The sequence below is a fragment of the Heliangelus exortis genome, chromosome 2 (assembly GCF_036169615.1).
Source record: "Heliangelus exortis chromosome 2, bHelExo1.hap1, whole genome shotgun sequence".
Classification (NCBI taxonomy): Eukaryota; Metazoa; Chordata; class Aves; order Apodiformes; family Trochilidae; genus Heliangelus; species Heliangelus exortis.
The window spans coordinates 64223604-64250329 of NC_092423.1; the positions used below are offsets into that span (position 1 = coordinate 64223604).

At 39.7% G+C, this 26726-nt stretch overlaps 1 long non-coding RNA gene across 4 annotated transcripts in view; it reads right to left on the reverse strand.

Annotated features, from left to right (window-relative positions):
* Nucleotides 1-21836, reverse strand: part of LOC139792715 (uncharacterized) — a 55244-nt gene extending 33408 nt beyond the window's left edge. For 3 of the 4 annotated variants that reach the window (XR_011724367.1, XR_011724366.1, XR_011724369.1), the window contains exons 1-5: nucleotides 21673-21835; nucleotides 20244-20340; nucleotides 9518-9547; nucleotides 8944-9055; nucleotides 2083-2276 (exon numbers count right to left, since the gene is read on the reverse strand). This is a non-coding gene — a long non-coding RNA (uncharacterized lncRNA). Of the gene's footprint in view, nucleotides 1-2082; nucleotides 2277-8943; nucleotides 9056-9517; nucleotides 9548-20243; nucleotides 20341-21672 lie in introns of all 4 variants that reach the window. The other variant, XR_011724368.1, reaches the window with a different exon arrangement.
* Nucleotides 21837-26726: the final 4890 nt, after the last annotated feature.

Consider the following 26726-nt stretch of genomic DNA (forward strand, 5'->3'; position numbering starts at 1 on the left):
ATTAGACATTAGAAAGAAATTCTTCCCTGAGAGAGTGCTGGGACACTGGCCCAGGTTGCTCAGGGAGGTTGTGGCTGCCCCACTTCCTGGACATGTTTAAGGCCAGGTTGGATGGGGCTTTGAACAACCTGGTCCAGTAGAAGGTGTAATGCCCATGAAAGTAGGCTGGAACTAGGTGATCTCTGCAGTCCCTACCGTTCCATGATTCCATAACTTAGGCTTTTCTGGTCCAGTCCCACAAATCACCTCTTCCTGACTCAACCAGCAACCAGGGACTCCTGAAATCCTGGGGACAATCTCTGCTCCTGGGTCAGAGCTCACAGAGGCTGTGACTACAGGACCGGTATGTGCACCACAGCACGGCCACAACAGATTCTGTTGCGCCTGAGCCATCAGCATGAAAATGAAGATGCACAAAGATAAAAACCCCCATGCTTAAAGATTTGCTTCCACCAGGTTCACAGAAGGCCAGTTTTGGGAGCCGGCCTCTTAAAGTGCAGAAACACACTTTAAATTGAAGGAGAGGGTGGGCGGGGAGGAGAGACCCTTCCACCGAAGGTTCTGGCGTTTTGATTACTCGAATTTTACCTCACGTCCAAGGAATAAAAAAACCCCAAACAAACAAAAACGAGGATTGGAAGGCGGCTTCGGGCCTCCCGAGGTGCCACAGTGCCACCTGGCGGAGAGCGCTGCCACCGCCGCCTGCCCGCGCAGTTGAGCGGATCTCTGCGCGCCCCGCAGCGCCGAGGCGCTTCTCCCCCTGCCCACCCCGTGGAGCAGCAGCAACTAGGGGTCCCTCCAGCATAAGCAGTGCTGGTTAATAATCAGGGTGAATTCATCATTAATTACGCCACCTGAATTTGCCAGGGATGCGCTCGTGTTTACTCCCCCAAGCGGGACTTGTGGCACACGCAATATTCTGCTCGGGCAGGTGGGGGTCCGGAGCAGTTCTTAGCCCAAAAGAAGACCCATGCTCTGTCTCGCTCTGTCACTTCACAACCAACGTGTGTTATTAAGTCAAAATCACAGAGAGAATAAATAAAAAGATGGTCATGTACCAGCACAAGGAAAGAAAGAAACATTCAAGGACGTTATTTTTATCCACAGTCTCAGGTTTGGGGTTGTTTTTCTCTTTTTTTCCGCCCCCTTACTTTTTTTTTTTTTTTTTTTCTTTTTCCTTTTAAAACAGATGTTTCCAAATATTTTTGCCCTTGAGTCACACATACCTTAAAAATGGCTCACAACCTTTTGAGGAACATCCCCCAGGCTCTAAACCCTGACATCACAAAAGCAGCCTCCTTGCTGTTAGTTGCCAAACAATAGCCATTGTTCCTGGAGGATCTAGCCAAAAATAATATGATGTTCAACTGCCTCCCCACTGTTGTCTTTGTAAAAGCATTTATGAGTTCCAGGGATGACTTCATGGATGGTGTACAGCACAAAGAAAGCAAAAAGGAGTGGAACTCCTCGAAAAGCATGTAGAAACACTGGAAGTGGGTGGAGTGGGGATAAGAAATTGGTAGGGAACGGAAGACAAAAACATTATGAGAAAGAGTTTATATTAAAAGATAGTGAAGTGTTAAAGTTAAGCAGCTGGTTTTATGTTGTGTAGGTGAAAACAAAACATATATCTGAGTATTCTGTCTATGGACTCAGATCATTAAGACTGGCATGAGTTTCTTCAGCAGGGCACACTTGCACCCTAAATGGTACTCTTCTGTAGCTCTGATTTTGGAAGGAAAATGGTTTGCAAGGAGAGGAAAAGATATATAAGGCTGAAGTAGTTTTTTCTCTTTCAGCATTCTTTCTTTACAACTTTGCCCATATTGGTTCTCAAGACACAAACATCAGTTTGACTATTTGTGAGGGAATATAAAATGCCTACCCTCCTGGTTTTGGGGAAAAAACACTATTTGAAGATGAAATATCCAGAAATCATAGGCATCACAGACAGAGATAAATATACATATCCTGTGGCTTATGGGCAGTCTGTGCTCAATTCAAAACTTTGCCGAAAAGTATATAGGGAAAAAAAGTGAGTTGTTCTAAAGCACCTTCTTAGTTACTTAATTTATTTCCTACCTGTAGTTCAAGAACCACCAGCGAAGGATCAGCTCTTAGCTTTTCTGCTTTCAACAGTGCAGGCCACAGCAGAGACATCTTGCTCAGCCAAAGGAACTTCATATTGCTGTTGTCTGTACGTACATTTTCTGATCTAAAATAAAGGCCACCCATCTTCCATCAGCAATACATTAATCTTACAGATAAAGAAAGCCCTGAAAGAAAAAAGAAATCTACACATACAATGTATGTTGTGGGAAAGTTTGACTTTCAAATTTTCTTCCACATTTCCACTTCTAGACATCAGGCTACTTAGTCATTCTCAGTTCAAGAACCTGACACTAGCTTAGAGCTGAACTTCAATCTCAGTCCCAAATCAAGGGTGTAGGAAAAAAAAATGGGCTGAGAAATGTCACCTCAAGTATTTCAGAAGAAAGCTAATTTTTTCACTTTTTTTTTTAATTATTATTTTTTTTAATCTAGTTTGAAACTCTGGCAAATACTGAAGCCCGTGTTTCCAAGTAAGGCTATCCAACTACAACACACTTACTAACCACAGCATATTTATTGCTAAGAAAATGTTGCAAATGCCTGGCATAATGGGCCTCTGTTTAGCCCTTGCTGGCTGCTTGATAAATGGTCTGCAGTGTTAGCAGGTCACAGAGGAGTAGTAGAGAAACATGGAGGTGGAGACAAAAAAACCCAGGCCTCAAGTGGCCAGCAAGACCAGGCTGTGGGAGAGACTCAGTTACGCTCACTCTTTAAATGTGACCTTCCCTTTTAAGGGAGAAATACATTGCCAGTGTACAGCATGGTCTGGAGGCAAAGTCTGTGCCATTCAGATGCATCTTCCAAGCTCTGCCCCTGGTGGCATCTCATTGTAAAAGTATGTTCCACAAAAACAGACAGATGCAGGAACTTCCTCCTAAGGGGAGCTGGCATCTGTATGCCTAGAGAAACAAGCAAATAGGTCCAGGTCTGACCACCTGAGTCCACATGGTACAAGCTGCTTTCAGAACTGAAGGAAAAAAGGAAACGACTGAGAGGGAACGGTGCAGGATGTTGTTCAACCAGTGTGCTCTTGTCATCAGCTGGAAAAAAACCCAAACAAAACAGTCACAACGGAAATGGGGTTGATCTGGTCATCATGCTGACAGAAAAAATGCAGTTCCTTTGAGTGGTGATGATGCCCTTTAGGAGTTTCTGGTTTGTTTTGCTTAGTTATTGAGGTTTGGAGTTTCCCAATTATCAGAGTCCTCCCAAAGCACTCCTACATTCTCTGTCTGTGCATGTGAGAGCCGTCTCCTATTTCCCCAGGAGAAAGACATTTTTAACAAATTGATAAGATGGAATTTTCCCATATGGTCACTTATCAGGCAATCGGAACACTGCATGGCATGTCAGAAATTAAAAAATGTGCTTATGCTCTTTTTAAACTTGGGCTAGCCCTCCAGTTCCTCCTCCTCCTTCTCTCAGGGTCAGAGCCAGATAGAGGAAAATCTCCCAGGCTACGCCACTGCCACTGCCACAGCAAATGCCAGATGCAGCTTCGTGTCCTGTGTTTACTCCTCTTGCACATCTATCTTAACTGCTAGGGAGTTTCAAAAAAGCAGAAAAACCAACCAAACAAAAAACAGCAGCTAAAGGAATGAAAAGGAAACCATTTTATCAAACATCAGTAACAGGCTCATGAAACCTGTGTGCTGTATCTGATTTGTGTATCGCTTTGAGAAGCAATCAGTAAAATGTGATTTCCCTGAGACAAACTGAAAACATCCGAGACCTGGGCCTCTAATGCAAAGTGTGAGCACACTGGGGTACACATGGGAGGGGTTTTCTGTGGGAAAGCAGCAAGGGGCAAAGGGGAATTCACTGCTCTCTACACACAATCTCACAAAACACCTAAAAACTTCCAAGGGGTTAAAAAGAGGACACTCAGGTTTGAGCAAGCAGCAGGGTCATAGAATAACTTTCTAATTAACTGAGGAGTTCCTGCTGTTTAACTGCACTTGTGGTGAGCTCTTGGCTCTCTGCACTGGGAGCAGCCAGGACTTTCCAAAGGCAGCAGCCTCATCTTTCAACAAAGTGCTGCTCCGGGAGGGCAATGTGGGCCAGCTCGAGGGCCTCGCTTCCTGCCATTGTTATCCCTGCAGCCCTGGAATGTCATCCAAATGGATTTGACCCCTCTGCTAAACAGCCCCTGCATACTTCCCTGGTTAGGGTATTCCTGTGTGAGGAGAGGATGGAGTCGAGGTGGGGAGGGGGTGTTGGAGGGGTGGGGGAGATGGTGGTGGGGGAAAGAGAGGAGTTTGCTCCATTGCTGCCAAAGGGGCAGGAGTGTGCTGCTACACACCTGACTCCTGGTCTGCTGTGAGCCTTGGAGGAACAACAGCTCACCCATCCCATGGGCAGCAGGACTGTGCACCTAGGGTGTGCTCCATCAGCAGCAGCCACTGAAGGGGAGAGAAAACATAATGCAAGGGATGCAGTTCTTCACTCAGTTTGCACTTGCTTGCAAAAGCAGTTCAGGAGGTGCCACTTATGCCCTATACTTGGGGAAGAGTTTGCTGCTATTTCAGATTTTCAAGTCTGAAATGCATTGTTCTTTCTCACAGGGCAGCTATCAGCCTGCCATAATGCCTCACTGTATTTGCATGCAGGATTTATTTCTGCACATGCTTAATAGTGATTTTGCACTCCGCAAGCACCAGTTTTGGTTTCTGCTTGTGAGAAACTCTCTTTTTGCAAACTCTGCACAGGAGAGCTGATTTTTTCCCCCCTTTTTGCTTTTAAAAGATATCCATGGGATGATTTTTATAACAGTTCATTGACACTAAGCCTCTGACATGTCAGATGATGCTCCAGTTTCATGCCACAAGAACACCTGAGTGATCTTTGCCTTGTGATTTGATGGGTAGCCACCTCCACAAAGACTGCTCTTTTTAATTGTTTCTGATGTCCACACTCCTTGTCCTGCTCTCAAACATCTCCACCTGTTTTTCCACGCATATTTATACCACAACATGCCCTGCTAAAATTCCCTTTGCCTTACTTTTAACTAGGTCCCAAAATGCATGACAACACTTCATGTACCACAGAATAACCACCAATTAGTGTTACAGTCTGCTTCCAGCTACCCCACTTTGTTCCTTTTCATTCTATGCATACAAGAGAAACTTCATTTCTTCCATGAAAAGGCTGCTGATGTCCAAGGATGGGTCACTGTCACCACTTCAACTTCTATCATCCCATCTGGAAATGTTAGGTCCACCTCCCTTCTCTCCTGCCTTTCAAACTTCCCATGTCTGTCATAGACTGAGTGAACAGGAAGCCTTCCTACTTCTATTTTTTCTTCTGCTTTCCTCCTCCTCCACTCCAGACTTGGTGCCTTAGCAGATGCCAGTTACCTTCCCTCTAACAAAAAGCCATATTCCCTTTCAAAAGTTTCCCCCCTCCTTCATTTCAGGACCTCCCAGAAGCACCATTTTTCTTCTTCCTCCCACTCTAAACTTCTGCTCTGAATCAGGTGCAGAAACTTCATAAAACATTTTTAATCCTAGCTAATGAAAAGCTAATCCAGGAAAAGATTTATAGTTTGCTGTACATTAATAGAATTTTTTGGTATCCCATGGCCATGGCTTCTTTGTAGCTTTAAGCTAAAGTGAATGTCAGGGGATAATAATCAGAAATTCTGTTTCAGCAGACTGACCTTCCTCTTAAGTGCATATTAAACAATATTTTGTTTGAACAGATCTCCAGGTACTTTGTGTAGAAATTTCAGCAGAGTGTCAGCATAGCTCTATCTCAAGTTGGTGGCATCATGTCACTCTAAGTTGGGAGTCATTGAATCTGTGCTGTGGCTCTTTTACCTAAGAAAATCTAAATACGAAAAAAAAATTAATTGAGCCTAAAAATGGGATTAAAACTTTAATTCTACATTTGCAAGTAGAGTCTTGAAAAGAGGAGACCCAGGTACTCCATGATATCCAACTGCTTCTAAATGGGTGCACAAGAAAATGTGTCTAGACTGGATTTTTCTGTATGACTCAGTGCAACAGAATTCAGGGGAAATGGTTGACTGACAGCATTTTTGATGGCCAGGTCACAGGGGTCTCATGCTGGATTACTCTCAAATGGAAAAGCACATAAACTGAAAGCTAAAAAACATAAAGGCCTGAACAGAACACTCCAGACTTACCAGAAACGGAACTGGGTCTCCTTGCACCCAGCAACAGACCCTCATTTCACTCCCTTTGTCTTTACTGGGCTTTAGATCAATACCTGAAAAAGATGTTTCCTCTGTGCTGAGCTTTAACTTTAGCCATCCACTCAGCTATGGATTCCCATACAGTCACATGCTATTATTATGGTTTTAATTAGTAAAGGTTACACAGCTCTATCTATTGTTTCAGTAAAGTTTTGGCCACAAAGCTCACATGGTCACACCGAGCTGAAAACACAAGGTTATCAAGCAATCAAGCTAAGCACATTTACTGTAATTACAGCTCCCTATTTGTTTTATTCACACACACACACTCACCTTCCTCTCCTGCCCTCCCTACTGCCAGTTTACCAGCTTGGAGCAGTTTATTGTTGCTTTGTTGTGAGCACTGACCTTGCATCATGTAGACAGCTGAATTAAATCCTATCGCTGTACCAATCTGAGCTGACATTTTGACAGGGGCAACGTGGGTGTGCCCTGGCAAGAGTGTGGCAGTAAATGATGTTACAGCTAAGAGACACCATCTGAAGGGACAAAACACATTGTTTGTTGCTGAGCTGCACTGAGTTCAGCCTGAAGCCAGGCTCCAGTGCATTCAAATACCGTAATTGATTGAGAGTTCTTCCTGTGCCAAAACAATAATGAGAGATAAAAATTAATTTGGATGTTCTTCCCCTTTCACTCGCATCCAGACTCTAAAGAAATAAACAGCTTCAACACACATAATCAGGTACTTCGGAACAAAACTGCAGACAGAAAACTGAAATTGTGGAACAAATTCTTTTCTTAGTTGCTTTGGCAGGAGTGTAAACTACATCAAAACTTTGGTGCCTGCAATTTAGCAGAATCTTCCTCTTCTACTGGTAAAAAAAGCTATATCTGGTAATCTACATAAAATGAGCATTACTTGACATGTCACTCTGTATGGCTGTTTGCATATTTACTTTTCACTCATCTTCAGCTGTGTTACTGAGTTAATTTTACTTTTTTATTCAGACTCACATTTTGTGTTTCCTAGGAATCAGCATAAGGTGGTTACGTTTAGATCGCCGTGATGAATGCTGATACTCAAAATTTGCAATAGGTTTGTTGATATATAGTCTTATATATAATAATGGTTTTTTTAGTTTAACTCAGTAAATGGTTAGTCTTACCTATTTAATCCTTGCTTGGTTCATTATAATTATGTCTTTCAGAGATCTAGGTTACTAATCAGCATACTTTGCTACCCCATTCTGCTTTTTACTCTCTTTAATGCAATGCTGTAAAAACATGGCATTGAAAGTACTTCACTTTGGGTTCTATTTGTTTGTATTCTGCCCAGCAGCCCACTAGACCCTGTGATTTTCTTCTTTCTTTTACTATACCTACACTTTTAATTCCCTCCCTAAATTTTATGGCAGTGAAGACTGCAGATATCTAAACTGGGCAGGTAACAGACACAAAGTATACTCAGAAGGAGATCACAGTGGTTAATATCAACCATATTTCATTTGACTCTGTATGAGAGAAACAACACCAATTTTTGCCTGTCCTGAGCAACCTTCTGTATTTCTTTTAGAGCACAGAACACTTTGCATTTTTTCTTAAATAATAGAAATGAGTGCCAGTCACAGAGCATAATTTCTCATACAAACGATCTGTCACTGTATCAAATCCACATCAGAATGAAAAACAGGTGGCATAGATTAGTTTTGCACTTGAGATTTGTCGCCAGGTATTCCATTGAGGCTCTCTGGGAATGCTTGTAATTCAATCTGACAAGCACAAGAAATAACTTCACATTAGGCTTGCACAACACTGAGCTCCAGAGGAAGGCCAGAATATCAGATACTGCCATTTCAGGCTTCTTTTGCTCCTCAATGAGCAGTGACAAGAGTACATTACTCCAAGAGTACCATTTACTTAATGAATCCAGACTCTCGTTCAGTCTGCCCCTACATGAGCATCCAGCTGTGGCAAGGCTGTGTAGCACAGAGAAAGGTGGCACAAGGGGGAGGATGCTGTCACTTGTGCCAGATAGATCATGTGAGGATACTCTGCAACTGAAATGCAGGTGATGAAAGACTATGCCCACTTTCTGCCCATTCTGGCAATGACCCTTATGAGCCTCGGTCCCATTCTTTTTCTGTTTATCTGGCTTGCTGTTACACACTTTGTGAGGAGAAAAAAGGGCAATCATTCAAAGCTTTAGCTGATATTTTGGAAAGCTCTTTTGTTTGGTTGGTTGGGTTTGATTGTTCCCCTCAGGAACAGCACTCTCTTTCTGCATCTGCCATTCAGTGCCTCTAACTCTGTTTCTCCAGCTTCTTCTTTTATGCCAACCATACAGAGTAACAAAGGAGCACAACAGAGAGATTCACAAGTTTCTACAAGCTAAACCCTTTTGCTCCACGTTCCCAAGTTCTACGAGCACATGGGGAGACCAACATGAAGAGATACCTAGAAGGCACAATGTTACTTCAAAGCCTTTGAGTTTCAGGTTTTCAAACATTCTGTTTTTCTTTGTGTGAATGAGTTCGATGAACCTAAAAGAGCATTTCTTATTAGAAATTTTAAGAAGAGCTTAAAGAAATCCCACAGTAGTGTAAGGACAGGAATCAGAACTCTGTGTAACGGGTAAAAATATTTTAGCACTTAAGTTGGTGACATAGACTTACTTTTTATCCTGCAGCTTGCCTTTGCTTTCTTCCCTTATGATGTCCCTCATATCATGTCATGGTACTCTTCAAGTGGTGAGGTTGCAGAGGCAGCATGAACACCAGTCTTTTCCTGCAACAGAAGGCAAGCTTTTATTTAAGCCATGAATATCTTATGCCACTTAAAGGCGTCAAATTGTTTGGTTGTATGGTGTTTTGATTTCTTTTTAAGGGATATGTGTTTTAGAAAGCATTTGCTTTCTCAAAATGCTAAACAACTTCATGGCATCTCCAAAGGAAGAAATAAAAGTAATAGTCATCTTTTAAGAAGTGACAGCTAGCACATGAGTAGCAATAGTGCCTTCTGCAGTATAACTGCTGGTATTTCAAAAGGTGACTGTGTAAGCATGGATCTCTATAAGGCTCCCTGCTGTCTGTGTGCTCTTTGAAAGGTGCTGTGGTTTTCTGTGATTTTTTTTTTTTTGTTGTTAGTTTTGTTTTGGGGGTTTTTTGTTGTTTTTTGTTTTGCTTTTATCTTCTCTTTAAAAACAATAGTTTAACTCTAAAGCACAGCTTAGCAGACAATTTAGCTTACCAGTGACAGAGCTATCATCTCTTCTATTTTCTGGAAAGACATATCAATAACATTTAATTTAATAATTCTACGAATTATTAAAAAAAGCTAATTCTAAAATCTTGTGGCTCTGCCACAGATATGAAAGAGAGAAGTAGGTATTGAATTTCTGTGAAATAATTTTTAACTGAGATTTTCTCAAGTGATGTATCTTGATTATGCATTGCCACCTCAAACAGGTTCATAGGATCAAAGGTTAACACAGATTGGAGGGGATTTAAGGACAACCACCTGCTAAAGCAGTCAGCTAAGAACATAGGGGTTTTAAAACATAAATCTCCCAATTCTTTGTGTTCATATATCTTAACCACCACTTCCAACTAGAAAGCAGCCTCCTCTTCCTCATGCTTTTGAAAACAATTACATTTTAGGATTTTTCTCCCTTCTAAAATAGAAGAGTATTTATTTAAAGATGACAGAACATGGATCTTTCCCATTATCCAGTACCCAATGAAGAAGGTAAAGAGAGAAAAACCTTGCTTGGTAAATAATTGTATCAGCATACAAGAGAGGACATGAGGTGACAATAGAGATGTCAGCATCTGACGTACTGGTTAACTCCAGGCAAAACAAGTAAAAACTGTGATTGTCTTCAACAGAGTTACAGTTTTAACCATATGGAATTACAATGATATAATCGAGCTCATAAGCAGTCTTTTAAATCTAGTCAGAAAAGATGCTGGGGAGAGGAAATGTTGACGAATAATTATAGTTAAACTGAGACAGCAGTATAAACAAGAAGCAGCAGAAGAGTTCAGGGAAAAAAAAAAACAACAACATTTCTCCTGCAGAGCAATCCTCCCTCAAACTAAAATCTTTACTTGCAGGTCTGACTTGATTTGACACGAGGCAAACTTGACTTTAAGCCCAGGAGAGCTTGAGAGTCCCCAGGAAAGAAAGTAGCTCAACAACAGAGTAATAAAATGCTAAGGAAGTCCACATCATGTGCTGAGCTCAGAACTAAATGTCTACTCAGGGAGTGAGCTAATGCAAAACATGATGAAGGAGGAAGTTGCTAACAACAGACAAGATGCAAATTGAATTGTTACTGGGGATTCTCGAGTGCCTATCAGATGAAGAAATAATTGCAGCAAAGGAAAACATAAGAAAACATAATGGGAAAAAAGAATATTTTTTCCTCTATTGAATGTGGAACCATCTCCCTAGGAAAGAGCATTTGTTGCATCTTAAGTCATTTTTCCAAAGCTCTGTTAAATCAATTGTAAATACACTGTTTAAAAGAGCAAGAGAATTGCACTGGCAGGGGAAAAGACATGCTGATCCAAAGGGTCTCTTCTATCTCTAATTACCATGACCTCAGCTGGACATGCCCAGAAACTTCTAGAGAGGAATGTGTGTTAACACATGAGGACATGGGCCCCTAGGGAGGTGAATGCATAATTGCTCCAGCAAAGAAACATCCATCATCTAACTAGCCAGGAATTAAAAAAGATATTGTATGCAGAGTCAATTAGCCAATTTTTTTTTCTTTTTCTTTTTTTTTTTTTTTTTTTTTTTTTTAACTGTCATCAACAGTCCCACAGTGTAATCCAGGTTATCAGTTTCAACTAGCTTTTCTGTTAACATCCCAAATTCCAAATCTTCTAGAAGTTCAGATTAACAGTGTAACTCAGCAGTATTTTATAATAAAATGTTTAAAAAAGGTTTTAACATTACCAGAGAAGCAACAGTTTGCTATGAGAACAAATTAGACCATATTTCATATATTCTCTTCACTGAGTACACCTGCCCTACAGAAATCAATGACTGGAGTAATAATTAGGACTGACTGAACCCCTGCTGTTAATACTACTTAAAAAGAAAATTTCAAGAAGTATTATAAATATTTATATGCTGTTTGCTGGAAAGTTTTTAGCAGAAAAAACCCAAACCAAACCAAAAAACTTTTGGAAAACATTTTCATTTTTGCCTCCTTTTCAAATAAGAAACTTTTAAAAATATAACATTGTTACCAAAGGTTTTCAGTAACATTACATGTAAGCTGTTTTTTTGGTTTTTTTACAGCACATAAAAAATTCATGAGATAAAAAAAAAAAAATTAGATTCAGCTTTCCTACCTGAAGATCTTATTGTATAATCAATGTAAACCTGCATGGTTAAACCAAATCAGAGGATTAACACAAAAATGGAGCACTGGAGCATATAACCACGTCATACCACAGGCATCCTATGTCACTGAGTTTTAGTATCCAAGAGAAAAAACTGGGAATAATATTAAGAATGGAGTTATTGAGGAAGCTGAGGATTCCTTGGCCTCAGTTTGACATGGAGCAGAAACAGGATGCCCTCTCAGTCTGAAATCAGGGTAAGATTCTCTAATTTTAAGGTCTTTCTCACTCCAAAACCTGCCCACCACCACTAAGGTGGCATTTGGCCATAAAACTTGCTGGGACTGACAGGACTGCAAAAGCACACACCTGGGGACATCAGCTTCTGACTCTTGGTACCAGCTTTGTCAGTGCTGAAGATAAATACCTGGAGAGAACAAAATTTACAGTTTGGGATTTTTCTGGTGTTACAATAGTATGGAAAAAAGCTCCTGCTCAGCGCTCCACAGTGGTATCACAGTTTTTTTTAGTCACTAATAACATTCAAGTTGCTTTAAAAGCTATGTTGTTCCACCAAAGTGTGAACTTCTACCCAATCTTCTGAGGGAGGTGGAAATTTTTTTATTACTATCCTTATCATGACTTTGTTATTGTCTTGAGATTAGCCTTAACAACAAAAGCTATTTTTGAATGCAAAACATACGTGAAAAATGCTTGGGTAGTGAGCCAAGGTTTCCTAGGGCACTGCTCTTTAGCTGGGTTTTTAAACATTCTAGAAAATACTTCATAAAATAATTGGGTTTAAGTTTTGTTTTGTTCTTAAGAAATACACACTTTTGCTTGTAGTGCAATTCTCCTGCATAAGGCTGAGCCATGCCTGGGGTATGGGGGTATTTACAGCTGAAAGCAGTCAGGGCATCCCAAGCTCCAGCATTAGGATCAGGAACTGCATGCAACACCCTTAGCACCCTGCAGAGGAAAATATGGGAGGCACCTTGTTTCTGTGTCTGGGGACACTTGGCACCCTCCAAATGAGTGAAAGGGCAGTGGTCCCAGACCCACCCAACCATCCTCTTTTAGGGTTGCTGGCTTCTCAGCAGTGCCTCTAAGCAGCACAAACAGGGCTGCTGGCTGGAGGAGTGCAGTAGATGGAATAAACTCCTCCTTTACTCTCTTTTCCCCAAGAGACCCTTGAAAACTCTATGATCTAGAGTTTATGTCTTACATTGGCTAGTCTATACCCACTAAAAGAATGATTTTTAATTTTTTTTTTAGTCACCATAGGTCTAAATGCCACATAGACTTCATGTGTACACCCACATACATGTGCACACACCAAAAATCACCATATGTGTGTGTATGCTCTCTATAGGCTGGGTTTCTACACAAGCAAAGCTCTTATAAAATGTAGCTAGGCTGTGTTTCTTAAAAACATGACTCTGATTCAGCTGCACAGGATAGGCACATGTCAGCAAGGAATTTAAGTATGTGCCCCACCTTTAGTTCATTGAAACAACATGCACTCAGCTGAATGTACATTTATCCCTCTTGCTAAATTGGGAGCTGTAAGATCTTCAAGGAACTGCTACAAAATGAATCAGGAACTTTTCCATTTGCTCCATCTGAAATACATGAGGTTTGGAATGACAGTTCAATGAATGTAAGATGAGAGAAATATTTTTCTATGCCAATATAAAAATTCTCATGAAACTAAAAAATAAACAAACAATTTACATTTTTCTGCAATTAATAAGGACATTAGAGCTTTTCCTTTCAGCAGAATGTGATTTTTAGGGTGCCATTCCTATATGCAGAGGAGATCATAGATATGGACTTCCAAAAATTTAACACAGCTTTACTTGTGTCCTCAATTAAGATAATTAAGTGCATATTGGATTAATTGATAATTTGGCAATTGGTTTCTAAAGGACATTACTTTTTTTCCTCTCAAGACTGACATTAAAAAAAAAAAAATCCCCCAAACAAAAACACACAAAAAAGCAAAACAAAACAAAACAACAACAACAAAAAAAAAACCCAAAGAAAAAATCCAACCCTAATAAAAATAAACCCACCCCAACTCCACCCTTCTGCCCAGCATCTGCCCAACTGTATATTGGAAATAAATTATGAATTTGCACTTTGAAAAGTACAAATTCAACCGTTCTGGAAGATGGGGGTTTATACATTGCCTTTTGTTTGCTGCTGGGCTCCTCTGCACCTGCTTCATACTGTACATATTTGGAATTTTTCTGTATTCTTTATCATTTCAAAGACAGGAACATAAACATCTCTGCTTTTCCTGAGATGACTGTGTGTGTGTGTGTGTGTGTGTGTGTATGCATCACCAAAACTTCCTAGACTCAAACGCTGTTTTCTCTTGCCAGACACCCCTGTGGGTCTTTTCCTGAACAGCAGGCACTTTTTCAATAGCAGCTTGGAGTTACTGAGGGAGAATAGAAGGTCATTTTCTAAGACAGGATGCCAAGAGGACAGGAATTGAATGGTGCTTGGCTGGCCACGAGACGCCATGCAAATCAAGAATGCAGTGTGGTCCCCAGGGAAATAGTTCATGAGCCTGGAGTATATGATAAATCTGCAACTAAAGCCTTCTTAGGCAACTGTGATAACATGTCACATTCCAGAGGAGTTAAAAACAAAGGCTGCAAAAGTCCCTGCAAAGCTATGCTCCCTTAGACATCTGTGCTTTCAAGGAAACGAAAAGATTTGGTAGATTTTGCCATTCCAGGCTATGTTCTGAAAGCAAAACAGAATGATTTAGGGTTACTCTCAAAATCCCTAAGTAAATGACAGCAGAAAGCAATTGTAAGAATCTTTAATCTTTAACCCATTAAAAAAATAAATTTCTATGTGCACTCACAACCCATTGAAAATAAAGTCATGCCACAATAATGAGGTGGTGGATACTTTCATAGTATATTTCAAATAACTCCTTATCAGAAGGTAGTGTTAACCACCAGCTAGGAAGATTAAACCCATCTTTTTAAATTGGCTTTCTTACCCTTTTCATTTAGATGTTGTATTAGCTTTATAGATAAGTAGTGACTTTATTGCTGCTCATAAAGCAGCTGAAACAGTCTGAGATACTTACTCCTATTATTTGTCATTGTTCAGTGACTCGTCTGTGCAAATAAACTGATCATGAAATAGCTGCACTGAGTATTTGTTATTCACTATTAATTATTGATTCTGTCTGACTGGCCAAGTCCCACAGGCTGCAGAGAGGGCTGAGAAGGAACAGGAAGAACACCTTGCCAAGGTGACAGACAAAATTCTGTCATTCATGTTTAAAACGTTTGATGCAGCAACTGATTTTGCAAGAGAAGTGTAACTAACAATGTCCTGAGAACCAAGGAAGGAAAGATCAGGAGTGCCCCAGGAATCAGAAAGCAACTATAGTGCACATTTGTGAATCAGATCAAGCTTACTTCCTCACCCTTTTGCAACCTTGAGATTTGCTGCTTCTCTTTCAGATCTGAAGCACCCGAGAGCTCACTTGCTTCTTTGTTCCAGATATTCCTGACAATATCAGCACAAACACAGATCTTTTTGGTGTTGCTTTGCAGAAAATTCTTTGATATGATCAAAAATAACTTCTCCCTAGCTGAGTATCACAGAGTATCTCACAACAAACCACTTCGACAGCAGGATAAAGGCTTTGGTGCCAAGGCCTAAGGCTGGAGATCACTAGCTGAATTGTAACAAAAATAAGCAGAGGATGAGAGCTGAAAAAAATTGTTTGGAAAAACACACACAAATTATTCTATTTCAGGTAGCAAAGTTGTATACTAAAAAAGAAAGTGATGGAAGGACAAGGTAACAGCTGAGCTATCTGTACCAAGGCTATGACTTCCACAGGGACCCCCAAGAATTAATAGAGTTGTTAAGTAAGTCTAAGGTAGGCACTGACTCCTTGTTTCTCAAAGGCATCCAGAATTTATGCATGGGAGAGTACAAAACATACACCCGCAGCAGAAAGCAGCTACAAAAAGAGCCTCTAGAAAAGAATCTGCTGTACAAAGGTGTAACAGCACATGACCAGAAAACCATTAAAGTTCAGACACTGTGTCCTGTACAGTAACTTCAATTCTAGCAATATTTCTTAAGGCATCATTTTGTCTGGCTGACAATATTGCTGCATGAATCCTGGGTTGGGATTTGCAGCCTGAATTTTCCCCAGCATTTAGAGTTGCTCACATTTAATTTCCCAGTTCAGACTACCTGCAGAGATCAATGCATTTGGGGAAAACAAGAATTGCACATTAGAATGGTGATGTCAAGCCTGCAAACAAAAAATAGATCAACTTTCTATGCAGATACTGCTTATAGCTGAATATATGCATTCATCACAAACCTGCTATAGACATAACTTTTGGTTTCTACTACTTCATACTCAAAAATCTCCTACACAATTATTTCCTATATGATTCTTTCCTATGCACCCCAGCCACTGCCCTTCCTGGTAGAGTACCAGTTTTATTATTGTTCAAAAGCAAAAAACAAAATCAAACCCAGGAACTCAATCAGGCAAAGCTTAACCTAAAATGATTAATTTAAGAAGAGTGAAACAGCCCAGCAGAGGGAACTCCAAGCAGGGCTGGTAACCCTGATGTGGTACAGGAAGTCTCATGCACTGCCCTTCTTTCTGCTTGTTTTATACTCCTGCAAATACAGCAAGCTGATCACATTCAAGAAAGTTAAAAATACCCACTTACATTTATGGTTAACTTCCAGGTAAGTAGTAATGAGGCTGCCACGAGGATGCTGTGGGGTTTGAGAATAAAAAGGGGGTTGAGCCATTTGATCATGAACAGAGAGATCCTTCCCTCCCACATTGCCTCAACACAAAGATTTTCTCAATTTAAATAATTTCTGAAATAAGTTGACTAGGCAGCTAGGTTGCCCAGGGGCAGCCTACAGCTTCTGTAAAGTCACCTGCAAAATGAAGCTGAATAATGAACCTCTGATTATTTGTACCAACTGGAGACTTGTTCTTCCAAGATCACTTACACTCTGTAAAAATTTCACTGATAAACTTTCATTCTCTTTTTCAGCTTGCCAGATCAACACCCTGCTGCTTTGTTTTACTATAATTCTTTTCTAATAAAGTAAATCATCACTATATGGAAGTGAACTAACCTTCATTCAAAACATGTTTTGCAAAAGGTTTGATTTCAGAAGACAGACAGTGATCTTATTTATGAAGGCTGGATCTATTGTCTTGGTTTAATTAGCTGATTATTAGACTTCCCATTTCTGTTGGTGCAGATCTTTAATTCTTTTCCTAACATGCTGAGCTTTAAAAATGTTTTCAAAAGAAAGCAGAAGACATTTGTATTCATCCTAATTGTTCAGGAAATTAAAACATGCCAAGTTTTTTTCAACTAATTAGCTTGAAATACCCTGTTTTTCACTGACCAAGCTGACCTGTAACATCTTTTTTGCTCTCGCTCTCTCTCTAAATCACCAATTGCTCATTTGCTTCCTTTCACTGTCCTACATCACTCAGTAACTTTTTCCACAGGACATTTCCTCTCACCAGCTGTTCATTTGCCCATAAAGAAAACCATCCTAATGGAAGTATTGAGCTTTTTTGCCTCCAGTTATCAGCATAGCAGAAGTCGTCATGTTGATGGCAGAAGTCACTTCTGGAGGAATAGAAGGTGCTGCTTTGTGCAGGAAAAGGGGAGCAGGGCTGTGCAATGTGCCACCATACTGCAGGCACAGGTAGGTAGGACACCGAATAACTAATACTTTAAATACTATCACTCTGTGGGAGAAAAAAAAGAAAAAAAAAAAAAGAAAAAAAAAAGAAAAAAGAAAAAAGGAAAAAAAAGAAGAAAAAGAAAAAAGAAAGAATAGATAAAAAAAGAAAAAGAAAGAAATTAAAAGAAAAAAAGAAAAAGAAAAAAGAAAAAAGAAAAAAGAAAAAAGGAAAAAAGGAAAAAAGAAAAAAAGAAGAAAGGAAAGAAAGAAAGAAAAAAGAAAAAAGAAAAAAGGGAAAAAAAAGGATAAAAAAGAATAAAAAAGGAAAAAAGAGAAAAGAAAAAGAAAAAGAGAAAAAAAGAAGAAAAAAAAGAATAAAGAAAAAAAGAAAAAGAAAAAAGAAAGAAAAAAAAAAGAAAAAAGAAAAAGAAAAAAAGAAAACAAAAAGAAAGAAAAAAAAAAAGAAAGAAAAGAAAAAAAAGGCTTTAAGACTTTGTCATCCCTGCTGCTTTGGACAGTAATTAGCGTGATCAAACATTTTTAGGAAACCATCTGGGTCTTCAGATACTTTTGTCAGCTCCATATAAAACCCATCAATTAAATCATCCCCATACTGACCTTTAACACAACAATTTGAGAGGCCAGTTTTAACAGCACTTTTCTACACATAATCTACGTTAACCATTCCCACCTAACTATGTATGTGGACTCTTTTAGTCAAGAATTACTTTTTCACCATAGTTCCATATTATGGAAAGCATCCATAGGAAGCCAGGCCCTACATATCTCACCTTGCAAGACTTTCTTCTTTTTTGAAGTGTTTGAGATTGTGCCTGTCCATATGCAGTTTGTTTATTGTACATGGTATGTTGTTTATTGTACCTGGTATGTACAATACCAGAGCCTGAACTGCTATCACAAAATAAGGATTTAAAGCTCAATTGATCCCTTCTTTTGACATTGGATCAATGCATCCATAAAGTAGTGCATCAGCATAGAATTATGAGTGAAATGCATTTACTAATGTATGAATTGCTTTTATTGCTGCTTCAGCAAAACATGGAGTGCTTACAAATTTCAGTGGCATGAAACACCTATCCAAGGTTTTTCTATGAAAATAAATCCAAGCATGTTTAAAATAACAGTAATTTTCCAGAAGGGCTTACAAATACTATTCAGCATTGAGACAGGGAACATTCTCACTACCAATAAACCACAGATGCCACAGAAAATAGCAATAGGACTTCTTCATATTCTCCTTCCCTACCCTTTCAGCCCTTCTCTCCACTGCCCCAGGAAAATGAGGAATGCTTGCAGGAAGAAAGTTGTTCTACTGCCAAGCCCATTGATACATGTCATATTTTGGAGTACACTAATAGCTTATTCTGGTAACATTTGCAATATGAACAGTCATCTGCAAAGGGTGAAATCATTGGAATATATTTCATACTGGGGGGGGGTGTTCTGTTGGGTTTTGGTTTTTTGTCTTGCTTTGTGGGTTTTTGTTTTGGTTTTGGTTTTTTCTTTTGGAGTGTCTTTTGGCTTAGGAAAAATGTACTAGAGATTTTAGGACATGCACCTCATAAAAAGTAAAGCTAAACCATGGTATACTCACTAACTGTGGTTGTGCTCATGTAGCTAGAGAATATTAACTTCAGCTATTATCTGAGAATTGCTGTTTTCTAAAATAAGTCTAAGTCTCAGAATAAAAGATGAGACTACACAACTACATCTTTTCCCCTTTCTCCACTCCAGCTGCAGCACCAAGTCCTCATGGCAAAAAAAACAAACAAGCAACAATATCCTGTAGACACCCTTACTAAAATCTTGCACATCTTTACCTTGAATTTCCCTACTGCTCCCTAGCAGATTGTCTTTCCTAGAGTGACACAGAATAAAGAGGCAGGAAGATTTTATTATACATATGCCCATATGATTCCCCTTGCTCCTGAAAAAACAGAACCACATTATCTGTACTACTTTCTTTTGTCTGGCATAAGTCAGTTGCCACATTTTTCTTACATAGCTAAAAGGAGTCATAAATGCATTCAGTCAGAAAGTCACTGCATGTCCTTAGAGCACCTGGAAAAAGATTCCTATGGGTAGGGAGCAAACCATAATTTTTGCTTGTCTTTAGTATAATAGTATTTTTCCTTTTAATTCATAGTTTTCACAGATTTAATAGATTTTAAAATGTTATTTTTAGGTGGCTTCATTTCTGTCTCAAGTTGCATTAAGGAAAAGTTCTCCTTTCCACAGCCCACTTAAGGAATCCAGCCAATAAAATGCAGCCAAAACAAATATCAGAGGAACATTTGACAGTGCTCATGCATAACAACATATTTTTAATATCAACAGTCCCTAGCAGTTCAAGACAAATAATTTTTGATATTTTGAGGGAAGCTCTACTGAAATTCAGAGAGGAGTGAGAAATGATGCAGGGACATGTAAAGACAGCTGTAATTTCAGCTTGTAATTTCATGACAGAAGACAAATAAAATGATCAAAAAAGTCTCATCTTAATTTACAAATGGGAAGTCAGAGAGAAAGCTTGAGCAATAATTAAAAGCTATTTTTTTTTTTAAAAATTGTCCTCAGAGAAGACGAGGCAGACAGTCAGCATATGTGCTAGCAAACATACAGCATGAATACAATCCGTGAGACTACTGAAATTTAGAAACCTTTAAAAACCTGTTAAGAGCAAATGAATAGCACTGTGTACATTGCAGAACTGGTACATACCAGGAATTACTCCCTCCAAGCTTGCATTATCCTAATAAGTGTGTGTGCATGTATATATGAGACAGGGCATACCCAGAGGATTTTTGCTCTGTATCCAAAAGTAAGGGAAAAAAACCACATCCCATATTTTTACTTAATCTCTTACTCACTTTACAGGAGGGAAGGGGAACCAGAAGAAAGCAGAGACCAGTGCAGGTAGGTAAAAGCTTCTCAGAAGAACGCTGCTGCCAAAACCACATCAAGAACCTGTGAACAAGAAGGCAAAAGTAGCACCTATTACAGAACTGGAAGTACAGAGAAGCAAGCTGGCCTTAAAGCTGTTCACACCTAAAGCTCAGGTCAGTCATTTAGGACACGTTATCGTTCCCTGTGCTGCTTATCCAAAAGCAGAGACTACACAGACTGTGGGGAGAGCTCACAGAATATTCACCCTGCTATAGAAACGAGCACCCAAAACTAACACAAGTTTATTTTTGCAGAGCTCTTTTTTTCACTATGAACTAGCAAGAAATGTTATGACCCTCCACTCATCCCTCCAAACTGTGCGTGCTTTTATGCTCTTGAGCTCTAAGCCTTTATTTTCATATAACCATACAAGCCAAGCAATTCAGCCATGCCCCTATTAAATTACACATTTGTGAAACTGAGCCTGGAAAGGGAAATTTCCTGACAATTATAAAAGAGAAGCTGGAAAGATCAATTGATATAACCTGGTCATGACCCATCTGTTATTCAGAGGAAGTAATTGAGCAGATAATATTACAATCACTAATACTTTCACACAGGTGCAGCACCATCTGCTTCTGCTCTTTTTGGCATGGGACTATTGGATGTTCTGTCCTAAATCCCTAATAGGAATAGGGTGAAACTAGTAAGTTGAACCTTTATGAACCAAGGGACACCAGCATCAAACACCTGGAGGAAGATGAGGAGAAGACTGAAGAAGCCTGATACTGGATTGTACTTTGCAGAGATTTGGTTTCAGATTTGTAATAGCCACTTTATCAAACAGTAAAGATATTTTTAAAGCCTCTTATGTACTTTTTTACAGTCATGTAGGGTTCACTGATTAGCTAATACTGAGACTTCAGTAAAGGAGGTCTTCTCTTTCTCTAATGCCCTTAGGTATAGAGTTGTTTTGAAATAGGTCAGACTATTTAGACTTTTGTTTGTTTTAAATGAAGGTATTATTTCTTCTAAACTCACAGTTCCACAAGTTTCAGATCTGAAATCAGAACTGTTTGAACTTAGTCTATGAATCTACCACTTCTAAGCTAGTATTTTGACAGCAAGAACAATGGCCCATCATGCAATTTCTGGCATTTAGTGAATGTTTGCTTTACTCTTTCTGTTTAATCATTGAAGTAAGAAATCTTTCCCTTACAGTTTATTTGAAGTACCTTTCCAACACATGATCCATGAGCTACATTGTTCATGCAATGCTCAGAGGCCTCCCCAGCAAGAGCAAGAACACTCAACTATTGCATTGCAACCTTACTAGAAAACTGACTCAAACCTATGGTAAAGGGCAGAATATTGCTTTTATTGGCATTGCTGAAAGTTTACAACAGGACTCACCATTTATTTTTTCAGCTGGAAGTTTCCACAGGATATCTCAAAGATGTTTATACCTTAGATTGAACAGATATCGCTCTGTTGAAATAATTCATTGGATGACTTCAGTAAGCAGAAGCACTCCAAATTTAACCTGGTTTAAAAAACACACACACACACACACAAAATCAAAGCAAACAAAAAAACCCAAACCACCTGCACCTTTTAAATTCAGAAATCTGAATTCTTATAATATTAACCTACTTGAGATCTCTACTCAGAAGCTGACAAGGTTAAACATAAAGGAACGACTACCTTACTGATCCAAAATGGAGTTCACTTTAAATGCAAAGGACTGCCAAAGGCTGAAGACCTCTCTTCCCTTCCAGTTTATTACAGGGTAACACAGTATTACAAAATAAATAAAAACGGCATAAACCAACTCATCAGATGTGTTTGTTATACTATACCATGGCATATTTGTTAGTCAAGATACAAACTATCAGATAACGAGGCCAATGTAAAGCAATGTTATTTCTATAGTGGCAAAAAGAGTAGGATTCCAAATAAAAAAGCAATAAACAATTTTAAAAATTTTGAAGAAAAGCCCCTTCTGCATTCAGTCACCCAGCATTCATCTTTCTACTCCAAAACAGGTTTGAGTTTTCGAAAGTGCGAACCTAAAATTTACTTCTTTTCTTGTTTTTCTTTAATATACATATAAAGAAAATACACTCTACAACCAATCTGTCACAGGGATTACCCTGTCTGGAAACTACTGATCAGAAAAGTGATGCTCAGCAACTCCAAGTCACACTAACTGAATGCTTCAAATATCTCTTCTAAAGAGATATTCTGGGAGGTGGAGTCAGGCTTCAAGTCCTAAATCCTAAATATGAAAACAAGAGTCTCAGCCCTGACTTTTGAGACTTTTCTCACATGACATGAAGTTCTACAAAACAGCTCTACTTCCAGTGGGACCTGGTAAATTTCTCTTGCAGTTGACTTTGTGACTTTAATGTAATTTTGACAGATGTCATTGCTTTAAGGCTGATCTTCTGTAGACCCACCAGTCAAGGCATTAGTTGACCAAGATTCTCTCCATCTGCAAAGAAATTACTCTGATAGCCAAACACCTGCTTAGTCCTTTACAGAGATTGAAATGCAAGACCTTGTCTTTGCACTGAAGTGTTTCTTCCTGTCTGAAACAGGAATTTTGCAGTTCTGGAGGTGGGAGGAATGAGGCATGCAGGTCTATAACTCACATAAAAACCCACACATCATCACCACTCCCCCCTGTGTTTTTAGGGTTTTTTGGTAGTGGTGATGGTGGGAGATTTTTCCCCCTCAACCAAAAGGGCATCCTGTTTAATATAACTGATTGTTATGTTGTTAACATAACTAATCACTGTTGCTATCTACAGAGTGGCAGAAAAGTAGGATAACATTGAAAAGGGGTTTATTTAATGTCAGATGCAACAACAAACTGAAGGGTGGGTGATTAAATCTGTTCTATTTCCCCATCCTAGAGTACTGAGGAGAAAACTGGAAGATCTTCGCCCACCAACTATTCTGGTAGACACATTTAGCAAAAGATGTCAACATGGTAAAGCTGGGTACTAAGATTGTAGAATGGAATTCACCAAAATAAAACTGTTCAAAGAACAGTAGGAAGAAACAGCAGTTCAAAAGAATCCTTCTAGTTTCTAGATTTTTTCTTCTTGATCTCAATGTTTTCTTGAACCTCCCTCTCTACTGTCCACTCTAATGAGACCAAACCTACTGTAGAGTGTCCATTCCTGAAGGTCCCCACACAGAAAGGTCATAGAGCTATTGGAAGGAATCCAGGAAAAAAGCCAGGAAGATGGTCAGACACTGGAGCACCTCTCCTATGAAGACAGGCTGAGAGAATTGGGGTTGTTCAGTACGGAGAAGAGAAGGCCCCAGGGACACTTTGCAGCAGAATTCTGGTACCTGAAGTGGCCTCCAGAAAAGCTGGGGAGGGACTTTTTACAAGGACATGTACTGATAGGACAAGGGAGAATGGCTTTAAACTGGAAAAGGGTAGATTTATACTAGAAATAAGGAAGAAAAAAAATCTTTCATGTAAGGGTGGTAAGACACTGAAGCATCCACCTCCAGGCTAGATGGGGCCTGGAGCAACATGGCCTAGTGGGAGGTGTCCCTGATCACGGTAGGGGGGTTGGAACCAGATGATCTTTAAGGTCCCTTTAAAGCAAAACCATTCTCTGATTCTGCGAAAGTGGCCCATGGTATCTACACAAAACTGAAGAACTAGAATTTCAGCTCAGTTCGCATTTAATATCTGCAAAATCTCAGCTTTGAAAGCATATTTTATGTTTACAAGCAGAGGAATCTGACCAAAATCCAAAAGGGACTTTGATTCCCAAAGCACAATGGAATGACAGAAGTCTCAGAAGTCTTCTTGCAATGGTTGTGCACTGACAGAGGTGAGTGGGCTGATGGGAATCCAAGTCCCCACGTGCACTGGTAAATACAGTATACAAAACCATCACATTCAACTCCTGAACAGCTCCCAGTTTTATTTTGTCAGCTTGCAAAAGGTTATGTCTTAGGGCTGCACTGCATGGAAAAAAAGGTGAGCCAAAGAAAGCACCCGCTGTAGAAGTCAAATAGAAGTCAAGGATCAAGGAGAGATTCCCTTCTGCCTCATTTTGTTGCCCACTCCCATTTCTACCATTTCCTTACTACCTGTCACCAGGCAAAAGTTTTTGCCCTGTATTCCTGAACCAACACACTGTATTCCTGAACCAACACACTGCCTCTCTATTCCTTTAAAAAAAAAAAAAAAAAAATTTAAAAAATCAACTTCTTCTGCCAGTCATGTAAAGAGTAACTTAAAACTTTAAAACCTAATCAAGATCTGGGTTTTCTCATCTACTCTTGTAGTTTTATTCTGCCTTTTAGAACCATTTGTGTTATATAGCACGATGTTAAGCACATTACCAACCATAAATAATAATGTCCTGACTACCAGCTATCATAAGCAATGATAGAGTTGAGAGGAAAAAGATGAATAGTTTCAGTCTGTTCTAAGTCTTTAAATGCCAAGACTTTCTACCTTTGCAGACATAATGTGTTTTAATGCTGCTTTTCAATGCCACCGCTTTGGTCATTATCTACAAGTGCAGTGTGGGAGGAGAGGGGGGAGAAGAGGGGAACAGAGGAGCAAGCACGGGACAAGATCACCACCTAGTGACAGAAATTTCACTTTGCAGGTGGGTCACAAATACCGTGCCGCAGACAAAAACAAACAAACCCTCCAATCCTTTTATAGTAATAATCCTTTAATGTAAGGATTATATATTCCTTCAGGATTGGGAAAAAAAAAATCAGAGCATATGATCTGCAGCAGTAAGGTACTTCATAATTTTTGGTTGTTTTTGTTTGCATGATAAAATAACAATAAAGTATTTTCTTGAAAGATGGAAGATGAATTTGGCAAAGCACCTGTTCTAATATTCCCTAAACTAATGATCTATATTACAATAAATTAAATAGTATTTGAACCTGAGCAGTTTTAAAATTAATTTACTTTGGCATTACTCAACAGAGGCAGGAGTTTTCCTGACTGGTTGGACCCTGAGAAACAAATGCAAGTCTACAAAAGAGGAAGCATTCCTTCTACACAAGGTCAACAGCCCTGGATATGCACTTTTGGGCAGCTTCTGACTCTGAAGGAGTGATGGGGGTATGAAGCCTCTCTAGAATCTGTTTTTAATTCTTCCAGCAGAATATATTATTCTTTTATATATCACTACTTTCTTTTCCTCCCTGTACAGCGCTGCTATCATTCAAAATGGTAAACTTGAAGCACCATCTTGGGTGTGGATTTCTACATTTTTATGTTAATAACGATACACATTATTAACATAATGTTACACATAGGACACAGGACAAGGGTGTTGAATACCAGCTTTTCAGATGAAGTTCATGCCAACTACCTTCTTGTTATTGCAGTATCTTTTTTCCCCAAACCTGAGAAACACACTTTCCTTGCTCCCTCCCTGTCACACTACAAAGATCCTTGCCGTAACTGAGCACATCCTAGTCTTGGCCATTCCATCCCTTGCTCTGTTTCTTCATCCAATCTAAGTTCCATGCTTTTGTTTCAAGGTATTCTACAGCTTGTGCCACACAAGCCACCTTATACACTATCAATGTATTTTTACCCACGTCCAGTGGACCTGTCACGTCACTATCCAGCAGTCATTGATTTCTCAGGCACTGATATGCTTTATCCCTAAACACTCAAGTTACTTAGTTTTGTGATAACAGGATTAATTATGGCTTTTTAAAACCCAATTCTTAAAACCCTATCATTTCGGCATGCCAAACAGCACTATTACTTCAAGTTTCCCCCATCCTGTCCTTAGCTGTCTGCTTTCTACTGTCTTACACTTTGCCACAGCCAGTTTGGGGTAGGTCCATGTATGCATTCAAGCAGCACAGGGCAGACAGAGCTGTCAGACAGAAGCTCCAGGCTACTGGGCTGTCAGAGCAAGGCTGCACAACTCTCCCAGGTAGTGGCTGATTGATTGAAAAATGAACCAATGGCTCATGTTGAATAGTTAGTGGACAAGAAACACCACCTAAACCCTACACTGAGGGAAGAGACTAGGTATTATACTAATTGCAGGAACTATACCCAGTGAGCTTTTGTGCTAGAAGGGCATGCATTAGCTGCCACAGCCTTGGAGAAAGTACAAATAGAAACATTTCCCCTCAGTTTAGGAAGGATATCAAGGTCCTGGAGCAGGTCCAAAGGAGGGCAACCGGGCTGGTGAAGGGACTCGAGCACAGATCCTATGAGGAGAGGCTGAGGGAGCTGGGGCTGTTCAGCCTGGAGAAGAGGAGGCTCAGGGGAGACCTCATCACTCTCTACAACTCCCTGAAAGGAGGGGGTAGCCAGGTGGGGGTTGGTCTCTTTTCCCAGGCAACTCTCAGCAAGACAAGAGGGCACGGTCTCAAGTTGTGCCAGGGGAGGTTTAGGTTGGACATTAGAAATAATTTCTTTTCTGAGAGGGTGATCAAGC